Raw genomic sequence first — 11,621 nt, 5'->3', positions numbered from 1 at the left:
TCTACACAGCCAATTCTAAGGAATGCTCCCACTGGTACATATCATTCTGGGATGTCAAACACAGTCTGTCTTCTCTCAGTCTCTTCCTGCACACCCTCCTCACAGCCTTACTCCTCGCTGGCCGCTTCCACATTCCTCATATAATCTCCTCAGTTTGGTCCTTCTGGCATCTCTGCTTTCTATTTCCATCACGTCCTTTGATGTTTCCTCCACATCTGTGTGACATTTAAGTGTCCATTGTCTGGACGTACCCCGGTTTATTATCCATTCACCTACTGAAGGACCTCTTCGCTGTTTCCAAGTTTTGGCAAATGTGAATGAAGCTGCTATAAACATCTGTGTGCACGTATTTGGTGGACATAAATTTTATTTTCCTTTGGGCAAAACCAAAGTGTGTGATTTTACATCATAGGGTAAGTGTAGGTTTAATTTTGTAAGAAACTACCAAACTGTCTTCCAGCATGGCTGTACATCTTTCATTCCCACCAGCAATGAATGAGAGTCCCTGTTGCTCCACAGCCTCGCCAGCACTCGATCTTCTCAGTGCTCTGGACTTTGGATGTTCCAGTAAGTCTGTGGTGGTATTCCACCATTGTTTCAACCAGCATTTCCCCGTGATGACCGTCTTCTCATATCCTTATTTGCCATCTGTACATCTTCTTTAGTGAGATGTCTGTTAAGGACTTTGGCCCATTTCTTAATTGGTCTGTTTGTTTCTTATTGTTCAATTTAAGTCTAATTTGTGCATTTTGGACAATAGTTAAATATATCAGATGCCTTTGGCAAATATTTTCTTCCGATCTGTGGCTTGTCCTTGGGTAAATTTTACATATTTTTATGATTTTGCCTTATTACATGTGACTGTTTCACTGGAAAGTAACAGTGAAAGCACTTTTCACTGCCTAAAGAATGAGGAATTTTATGGATCGATACGTGACAGTAGATTCAAAGGCTTCTTTCAAATATGATGATGTGCTGAGTGACGCAAGGGGATGTTTCTTCTTAAACAACCTTCTGAAGGACCAAGGATGCCCCAACAGACACTGCCTCCTGTCTCACTGACTAGAAGTCTCATGTCCATGGAGACACTGGTCCTTGATAGGAAGAGTGAGATTTCATCAATTAGACTATTTTCTAATTATAAATTTACATGAGATGGATCTGGATCTGTGAATCACAGTTACTTGGATTATTCTGTGGTTTTAACCAATGGCTGAAAACCAAAGCAATGCTTTTTATATCATTTTTGCTATTTCTGTTATTCCATATTAGACATGGACAATTACATTTTCAATAACACATTTCCATAACCTTGACTTTATTCCCCCTGAACTTTCTGCACCACTTTGGGACATAATGAATGAGTTTCATCTATGTCCCTGATGCTTGAAACTAGACCTCCGAGTGGAGCCACATGATGTACAGTGAGGACAGTGGACCCTGTGTATCCAGTAACAGCAAAGTCCACTCAGCCAACATCACCCATAAACACTGCCATTTCTCCATAGAAAGTCCATGGTTCCTTTTCATTGATGATTCCAACAAAGACCCTAAATTGTCCTCATACATCTGGCGCCAAATTTTCTTAAGTCCACATTCCATTCTCAGCTTATACTCTCAACCCTTTACAAGGGGAAATACCGAAGCCATCAGATGGACCTTGCCTATCTCCTCAACAGGGAGCCCACCACCATCTTTTCCTTCTCCTTCACATCATAGTGGTTGGGTCCTCCTGGTGTGATCGTCACTGGTACCTAAAAAAGCTTCTCACTTAAATCTCACCTCTTCTGTTTATCATCATGTATTGGTCATTTCTAATAGATATTTCCTCCATCATTATAACATGTTCTAGTCTCCAGACATAATTGTCATTAATTATCTCCACAAAAGTCAAGATAATTTTTAATTCTTTTAACTTTTAAATAAATAATATATTAAATATAAGTATAAATTATTATTAAATATTATAAATATTATTTAAATTACTAAATATAAATAATAATGCATAATACATTTTAAACATTTTTTTAATGCTTTAACACTTATCTTTTCTTTTCAAGGGTGAGTTGCACCTATCAACCCATTCTTACCCACTGAAACAAAAATACACCTGTTTTATAACCCTCTATGGGACCATGGATTTATATCCATCTCCTCCAGGATCTCCAGCCCATCAAGGCCAGGACAGATCCTTCTGCATCTGTTCAAACCCAGGCCCAGAAGCACCTGGTGAGTCAGGGGCTCACCTGGTTCTGGATGTTGGATGCGGTCTCTCCCTCTCCACTGTCCCACAGCATATCAACTCATTTTCCAGACCTTAACCAAGGGTCCATATGAGTCCTGATATTCTGGATCATCCTACATTGCTTGACTCTCCTATCATCAACATTCAGGCCGGCAAATTCGTTATTTTTTAATTACTCCACTAATGTCATTGAAAAGCCAGAAATAATATGGTGCATTCAGGGCTCTGTTCATCAAATGACATTGAGGAAAGGGCTTTTCAGAGACAAAGGTTCTAAATCAGTCAGTGTACAGGTGAGGTCACGGGGCTGAGGGAGGGTTGACCTGCCGCAGACCCACAGTTGTGACATCTCAGGGCAGGAGTGAAGCAAGTATTACATGTGCAATGGTGTTGGTCAGAGATGAGGGCTCACAGGGGTCCTTTCTGGTTCCCGGGAGAGGAAATACCCCTGATAACACTGAAGACAGCATTGAACACCACTAGCACCCCACTATAAAGTTACTATTGTGATCACCACTTTATATCCTTTCAGACTGAAAATCAGAGGGGTGAGGCCACCTCCTCTGTGTCACACAGTGAGGAGGATGAAGATGTGCTCTGCTTTCCTGACTACTTACTCATATGACCTCAGACACAGACCCAGGATTCAATGACACAGGGACTTGAGAAAGCAGCTCTCAGGTGGGATTTTCAAGGGAACTTGCTTCCTGAGGCCAGAGCGTCCCTCTGACAATCAGGAGCTCACCCCTCCCGCAAGCCAGTCACTGTGAAGCTGAATTTCCGATTATCATGCCCGTCTCTCACTCAATATGTAGGAAACCATGTTCAGTGAATTCAAAATTCACTGGCAGTGCCACAACAGCAGGAAATAGATACTTCTAGAATGTGTGAGTCTGTCCCCTGAGACCAGGTGCTGGCCCAACATACTGAGTGCTGAGGAGCTCCACCAGCTGTCTGTGGTCCTGAGAAGGGCTGGGAATTCCTCAGTGTCCACCCCCAGGGACAGAGTCCTGAGGTTCACTGTCTTCTTGCAGACTCTCAGTTGTTCACAGGAAAAAGCAGGATTAGGTCACATTGGCCCTGTCAACAGTGCTAGGAAAGATGACCCTCCCAGAAGAAATGTCTATCTTGTCCCCAAAATAAACTGCGTGGTTCCTTGTTAGAATAAATACACTTCCATAGCAACTCTTGAATATACCTTGGAGTGAGGCTATTTCAAGTGAAGAAATGTTCAGCCAAGTTAAGTGAGCCAATAAACAAGTTGTGAATTATGATAAACATTGGATTGTACTCAGCTTTGCCTGAATTCAGTGTGATTATTAAATTTAGATGGTGTCCCTGAATTTTGAAAATCCATTAAATAAGCACAAGATAATGCAGAGGGGAAGTGGATTGGAATGGAAGCCTGACAATTTCAATAACCCTGGACATGAGGTGGGTATTTGATAAATGAAGATACATATCCATGGGAGTAGAGGTACAGTGACTCTGTTCCCAAAGCTGCCGTTCATCCCTGACCTCATCCGATCTCATGACCAGCTCCTTCAGCATATTGCCTGGCCTGGAAGAAGAGGCCCCAGGCATGGTGAGGGGCAGCCCAGAGAGCACTGAGTTCTCTGAGGCAGAGTCAGCATCCCCCTCCCAGCGGAGCTCCAGAGACAAGGACCTTGCCTACTTTCTTCTCCTTTTTATAAAAAGGCACCTCACTTGTGCAAATCTCCACTTATGTCATCAGACGAAAACAAAGTACACCCTCACTCAAATTCGGGTTCCTCCTCACCCTTGAAAATGTTTTCTGGAGTGATGGATCTCCTCTGCAGGAACAGGAATCACCTGTGGTTCTCCTCTTTCTGGAGGCAGCTCCCAGATGTGAGTGACTCCGGGACTCAGACATGAACATATGGGGACACTGCCTCTGAGCACATGACTCACTGTGTTTCCCTCTGTCCCCAGGTGTCCTGTCCCAGCTGCAGCTGCAGGAGTTGGGACCCAGCCTGATGAAGCCCTCGCAGACACTTTCTCTCACCTGTGCTGTATATGGACACTCTATCACTAATGGTTACTACTGGTGTTGGACCCGACAGCCTCCAGGGAAGGGGCTGCAGTGGATTGGGTGTATCCATTATAGTGGGAGCACCTACTACAACCCGTCCCTCAAGAGTCGAGTCACCATCTCTAGTGACGCATCCAACAACCGGTTCTCCCTGCAGCTGAGCTTTGCGACCACAGAGGACACGGCCATGTATCACTGTGTGAGATACACAGTGAGGGGAGGTTAGTGTGAGCCCACGCACAAACCTCCCTGCAGGAGACAGGAGGGTATCAGGACCCACAGAGCACAGGTCCAGGCTCAGAAGCAGGTGGAGGGAGGGAATGGGGAGGAGCTTCCTGTTGTGATCAGGGATTTTCTCTCCTCTCAACCACTCTGCTGCCTCCAGGAACATGTCTCACTTTGTGCTTTGTGGCTCTAATTTTTCACATTCTCACTGCAGGTGAGAGAGGATGGTATACATTTCTTTGTTTGTAAATGAGATGTGACCAGTCGCTAGGGCCTTTTCTTCACCGAGTTTCTATTTGACTTATTTGTCCATTTTAACAAACAAAATATCCTAGGGATTCTCATCATCCCTTGATTTGTGTTCTTGTCTGAATTGAGTCGCACACTCAAATGCATATGTTGACGTTTCAAACCCCCATGTGACCCTATTTGGTGATCAAGTCTTTAAAGAGATAAGTAAAGCTAGAAGTGGTCATGAGATCGGGGTCCTAGTCTGATAGGATTGTTGTCCATATAAGCAGAGGAAGAGACACAAGATCTCTCTCTCTCTCTTTCCACCTGCACAAAGAGGAAAGTCCCCGTGAGGACACCACAAGAAGCTAGCCATCCACACACCAGGGAGAAAGGTCTCACCAGACACCGACGCTGCCAGGACCTTGACTTGGAACTTCAGCCTCCAGAACTGTGAGAAGATAAATGACGTTCAAGCCACTGAGTCTGTGATGTCTTGTTAGGGCAGCCTCAGCTGACTAATACAATTAAGGAAGGTCTCCCCCAAACACCAGCTCAGTTCAGACACACAGTGTCCCTACTGGGCCTCTTCCCTCAGGCAGGAAAATATCTGTCCCCAGGAAGTTATGAGAGAACAATGCATAGGGCAAGTCCCTATGCCCTACACCCAAGAAATAGAATTCAAGTTCAGAAAAAAAATCGTGGAGTTGAGGACAAATCTTGCATGGGAAGATGAGCAATCTAGGTCATTTCTGAATAATGTATTTACCATCACGAATACAGGCCCCTCCTCACAAGTTCCACCCTGCCACACCTTGAGATCTCCACTGGAATGTGCAGGGACTAGCAAACACGTTGGGGTAACAGTCCTGGTCTCTACTCTCTGGATGAATGTGAAGTCATTCCATTTACAACAAGTCTGCATGCTCTCTGCTCCCCTGTCCTTCCCTCTGTAGACCCACCACTCTTCCTGCTTGTCTGGAAATTGGAAGACCAGGCAGAGACTGTCACGGAGGATTTGTCCCCTGTGTTCCCCTAAGGCGAATAAGAAAAACACTCTCCCCTGGGGAAGGGCCGATAGAGACCTTCCCTCTGCTCCCCCATGTATGTCCTCAGCGCCTCCTGCATGCAAAGCAGACCCCAGTCTCAGGCTGAAAGGCCTGCCCTGGGCTGAGTTGCCCATCTCCTTCCCACAAGAGCCCTTCACAGGAGCACGGCTGTGCTGGGGTGCTCCTCTGCCTGACAGCAGCTCCCAGCTGGAAGTGTCTCAGGGATTTCAGGAATGGGACCTGGTCACGTGGTTCATGGTGTGCTTTACTGAAGATGATCCCCTTTGGCCCCAGGAGCAGCTGCAGGAGTTGGGACCCAACCTGGTGAAGCTCTCACAGACCCTCTTCCTCTCCTGCTCTGTTTCTGGATTCTCTTTAATCAGCTATGGTGTGAGCTGGACCTTCCAGGTTCCAGGAAATTGGCTGGAGTCAGTAGGTATGATAAGGCGATGGAAGCACAAACTGTAACCGAACTCTTAAATCCTGAGTCAGCATCATCAGAGACATCTCCAAGAACCAGGTTTGTTTAATGCTGAGCAGTCTGAGAACCAAGGACACGGCCGTTTATCACTGTGTGAGACACAATGAGGGGCCGTCAGTGTGAGCTCAGACACAAACTTCCCACAGGAGACAGGAGGCGCTGGGCTGCAGGGAGTCTTCAGTACACCAGAGGGTGCACAGGACCCACCAATTCTGTGTTTCTCCCCAGGAGCAGGAGCAGATGGAGGTTAAGGACAGGGTTCCTGTCAGGGTCTGGAGTTTCCTCTCCATATAGCAGTTTCCATGGGGGAACTTGTCTGTACTCATGATTCTGTGTTTACATCTTCAGTCTCTGAATTAGAAATATTTGTTGCAATAGGAGAAAACATAATCACACGCAGAAAAGGCAGAGAGTCACTTACCGTTGATAACTCCTGTCCACAAATGCCAGTTATGACAGCTTCTGATGTCAGTCAGCCAAATCTATAACAGTGACTCTGTTGACTCCACAGTGCAGCAGAGCACAGCTCAGTGCACAACCAGCCAGCAAGCAGCAGCATAAAGTGCAGGCTGCACATCAGGCTACAGAGGCATCATGAATCCAAAGCAAGAGAACTAAGACCCCAGTGGTGGGGGTCACTGACGTGACACCATGCTCATGGCAGCAACACCAGTTGACACCGTGCAAAGGCAGAGGGACCCCCACCAAAATTTGGCATGCATGTCCAGGCTGAGAATGACACAAACATACATAGAGAATATAAAACGTTTCATCACCTCCCTTACTGAGGTGTCTTCCGAGATGAGGACAGCCCTCTCGAGCACGTCAGAAATGGCTTGATGGAGCCTTGAAGCAGACTGGCTCAGGGATTTTACTGTGCTTCATGGTGCGGGAAGGGTGCCTGTCCTGCTCACAGGAGGGGCTTGTCTGCTTTGAATCTCCCACCAGCATTGAAGGAGGGAGAACCCAAGCTTTCCTATCAGATTTCCCAGGTGAGGGCAGAAGGAGAAGAGGGGGAATGAGCCTTAAGGCGTCAGCAGCCAAACACCAAAAACAGTGTGTGACTACTTATGCCACTTAACAACTGTAAAAAATGAATGGAAAAAGAGGTAAATGGCCATTATGTGTAGATAACAATTCAAATCCATAGAAAATGAGAATACTTATATGTAAGCAAGCAACAATAATAATAATAACAACAAAACATCGAATTAGACAGATGTCTTAGTCCAATGTCTTGGATAGAAGATGCCCACTATCCAGATCATATGCTTTTTCTGATAGTCTTGGGTCACATTTCTGCTTCTAAGGATCAGAAGCTTCTCCAGGATCTGTGAGAGTCCTCAGTTTGAGGTACTCTGTTGGAGTAGCCTTCCAAGTGTAGAACTATGAACTGACTATTTGGTTGCTACAATGACTGAATATTTGTTTTCCTCCAAAATTCATGTGTTGAAACCTAATGCCCAGTGTGATGTTGTCAGGAGGTGAGTCCTTTGGGAAGTGCTGGGTTGTGACGGGGGAGCCCCGATGAACAGGATTAGTGCCCTTATATAAGGGGACTGAGGACACTCTTTTGCCCCCGGTGCCATGTGATGTTACAACAAAAGGACAGCTGTCTATGAAGAGGGCTCTCAGTAGACACCAAAGCTGCCGGTACCTTGATCTGGGGACTTTCAACTTCAGAACTGTGAGAAACAAGTTCAGTTGTTCATCAACCACCCGGTCTACAGTACTCTGTTAGAGCAGCTGGAACAGACTCTGTGAAACACGAGCCCAACGTTGACTCTCTGAAGTTTGCCCTCCTGCATTTTTTTGTCAAATATTCCTGATGAGAGTTCTTCAGTGATGTTCAAGGGCAGTTTTTCCCTGTGTTTCTTCAATAGATAGAATTAACTGATTACCATAGGAAGCTGTTACACAGATGTAGTATAATGGCAGTCTTAATCTCTTGGTGATAGGAGTGAGGTAATCCCTGAATCTTTTTCAATATTTGCCTTGTCTGAAGGCAATAGGGCAGAGGCTAGTATTGGAGGTGACATCTCGAATGTGTGGTGCTTCCAGTCACGATGTCATAGGGAGACAACTGATGTGTTCTTGAGAGACCCAAATGCCATAAGTGCTGGTGGGAATTCCACTGGACAAGGGAGTTCAAGGATTTCTGAAGGCTCTGATAATTCTAATTTAGGAATGCTATTTTTTCAGCCCTTCTAGATGATTGCAGAAGGTAATGACAGTGTGGTATTTGAGTCATAGTAACACCTTAGAGAGCTATTTTACAATGATTGCTGTAATTACTAGTGATTGCCATCAAGGTTGTCAAAAACAAAATTTCCATAACCTAAAATTAGTTACTCCAAAATCTTTATTCACATTTTCAGTGAAAAACTCCTAGTCATGGGCCGGCCCCATGGCTTAGCAGTTAAGTGGACGTGCTCCGCTACTGGTGGGCCGGGTTCGGGTCCTTGGCACGCACCGACGCACCGCTTCTCGGGCCATGCTGAGGCCACGTCCCACATACAGCAACTAGAAGGATGTGCAGCTATGACATACAACTATCTAGTGGGGCTTTGGGGGGAAAAAAAGGAGGAGGATTGGCAATAGACGTTAGCTCAGAGCTGGTCTTCCTCAGCAAAAAGTGGAGGATTAGCACGGATGTTAGCTCAGGGCTGATCTTCCTCACAAAAAATAAATAAATAAATAAATAAACAAATAAATGAATGAATGAATGAATAAATAAATAAAAATTCCTAGTCATAACTGTGTTTCTTCTATAGTCCCAATATTTGAAACTGATTTTCCAAGAGTCTAGAGAATGAAAACTAAAAAATTAGTGCAATGAAACTCCTTTATATTCCTTACAGCAAACTCATTTGAACTAAATGTAGCCCAGGAACACTGCTCTGTTTCTCGGTGTAGATCAGGCTTCTATTTCCACAATGACTCAACACAGACTCTCCATTCTCCTCAAATATGTAGCCTCCACTTGCTCTAAGTTCACATTCTGTTTTCAGTTTATCCTCTGAACCCTTCACAAGGGAATCAAGCCAATGTCCAGCCACAGTTGTCATTCATAGTGTCCACAAATGTCACAAACTCCTTTTGGCCCAACATACCTATTTCTTTCTTTCCTGAAGATAGGCCATCTCTAGAAACCCACCTAACCCACAGAAACCTATGCAAACCTATTATATTTTATTCTGTATGAGCAATAATGTATATCAGCCTCTATCCAAGTCCACACACCCCTTGAAGGCCAGGATGGACCCTTCACATCTCCCTGTTCAGATTAAAGGCCCAGAAAACACCTGGTGAGAAACAGATGCACCTATTCCAGGAGGTTGGATGCTGTCTCCACCCCTCTGCTGTCCCAGAGCAGCTCAGCCCACTTTTCTAGACCCTAACCAGAGGGTCCATATGTATCCTGTTAATTCAGAATTCCCAACTTCTGATGACTCTCCTATCATCTACATACAGGCATGTAGGTGATTTATTATTTAATTCACTCGAATAAAATATGGAATAGCTGGGAGAGTATGCTGCATTCAAGGATCCACATGATGCGATATGTAAGGGCTCAGAGACAAGTGGATCTAAGTCAGTAAACACAATGATGAGGACACTGCATTGAAGGTGGGTGACCTGACCCAGTCGCACAGGTGTGACATGTGGGGCAAGAGCAGAGCAGCTGTTCCTTGTGCAAATGAGTCGATCAGAGATGAGGACTCACACAGACCCTTTCTGGCACCCAGGGAGGGAACACTAACTGCAGTTATGACAACATCTAATAACACTGCCATCCTACTACACAGTTTACATGTAAAGTTTCCACTGCAATCTCCAATCTATAACTTTTCAGACAGAAACACAAGGTGGGAGGCCACATCGTCACAGTCACACAGTGACCCCACATATCAGATGACTCAACATATTGCGGAGCTGAGGGCCCCTACTAGCTGTCTCTGTTTGTGCCCTGAGTGGAGTTTGCATTTCTCAATGTTCCCCACCAAAGAGAGTCCTGAGTCCAGAATGATCTTGCAGAGACTCAGTTGTGTAGAGAAAGAAGCAAGATTAGGGGCTGCCAGGCATTTCAACAATGATAAAAATGATTACCCTTCAACAGAAATGGCTTCCTTGTCCCCAAAATAAACTGCATGACAGGTTGACAAGAGGAAATCCAAGTTCATGGCAGCATTGAACACAGCTGGTCCTGAAGCTGTTTCAGAGAAGAAATGCTCACTCAATTAAGTGACCCAGTAAAGCTGTTCTGATCACCATAAGCAGTGGAGTGGACCCAGCTTTGTCTGAATTCAATGCAATTTTTACATTTAGCTGCTAACCCAAAACTTGTGAATATGCCACACTTTATATATGAGATAATGGTGCAGGGAAATGGACTGGAACAGCTCTCTGGAAATCTAGAGGAGGGTGATCAGGATCTACAAGGGCGCTCAGGACAACCAGGGGACACTCATGACCATCAGCGTTTTTCACTCCTTTTAATTTAAAACCAAGAACTAAATGTTTGTATTTGGCAATGGCTTCTGCGCATCCCTCCAGAGATGTATCCCTTGAGGGTTTATATGGCAGTATTACCGTGTCAAATTGCATGTTTGGGCTCATGATCTGCTGCAGCGTTTCCTTAGCTTCCACATTGGCTCTTTTAGCGTGGGTGTCCTCTTGTGTATCAGCCACATCTCTAGGAAGCAGGCACGCACCTAAAAGCTTCTTAAGTTGTTGTCCATCACTATGTGTGTTCCAGAAGAGGTGAGATATTCCTGTGTTTCCAAAACACCACAATATCATACAATGCTCCAAAATGTACCTGCTCTCAGTATACGTGTTTACTGTTTGGTCTTTCGCTACATTCAAGCTCTAGTAAAGGAAGTAAGTACTGCAATCTGGGGCACTTTACCTCAGGTCAAGGACTGTGCACAAATGAAAACCTGAGTGACTCATAATTGATAACTTTTACTTTCAATTTTGAGGTATGAGCCATAAAACATAACATTAGGTCAAGGTTGTCAATGGGCATCTCTAATAAATTTGAAGGATATGCAGAATGTCCCCTAACGAAGATAAGACAATGTGAGCACAAGCTTAGCATTTAGTAATTTCCACTGCTCCCCTCACATCTAAGCACACACTCATTGAATTCCCCCTGCCAACTGTGACCAAGTTAAAGCGAAGGAGGTTCACCTACTTATATTAAAGCATCGTCCTTGGACACTCCACACTCTGGGACTCTTCCCTTTATGTGTGTGTCCAGATGCAGAGCCTGCTGCATAGTCAGAGGACATGCAAATAGGGCCCTCCCTGTGCTGATGAAAACCAGCCCAG

General features: G+C 44.9%; 1 pseudogene; it reads left to right on the top strand.

The window, feature by feature from the left end:
- Positions 1 to 4,048: 4,048 nt before the first annotated feature.
- Positions 4,049 to 4,524, top strand: LOC131421175 (immunoglobulin heavy variable 4-38-2-like; annotated as a pseudogene).
- Positions 4,525 to 11,621: the final 7,097 nt, after the last annotated feature.

This window comes from Diceros bicornis, chromosome 24 (genome assembly GCF_020826845.1).
Source record: "Diceros bicornis minor isolate mBicDic1 chromosome 24, mDicBic1.mat.cur, whole genome shotgun sequence".
NCBI lineage: Eukaryota > Metazoa > Chordata > Mammalia > Perissodactyla > Rhinocerotidae > Diceros > Diceros bicornis.
This window is presented reverse-complemented; position numbering and strand designations above follow the sequence as displayed.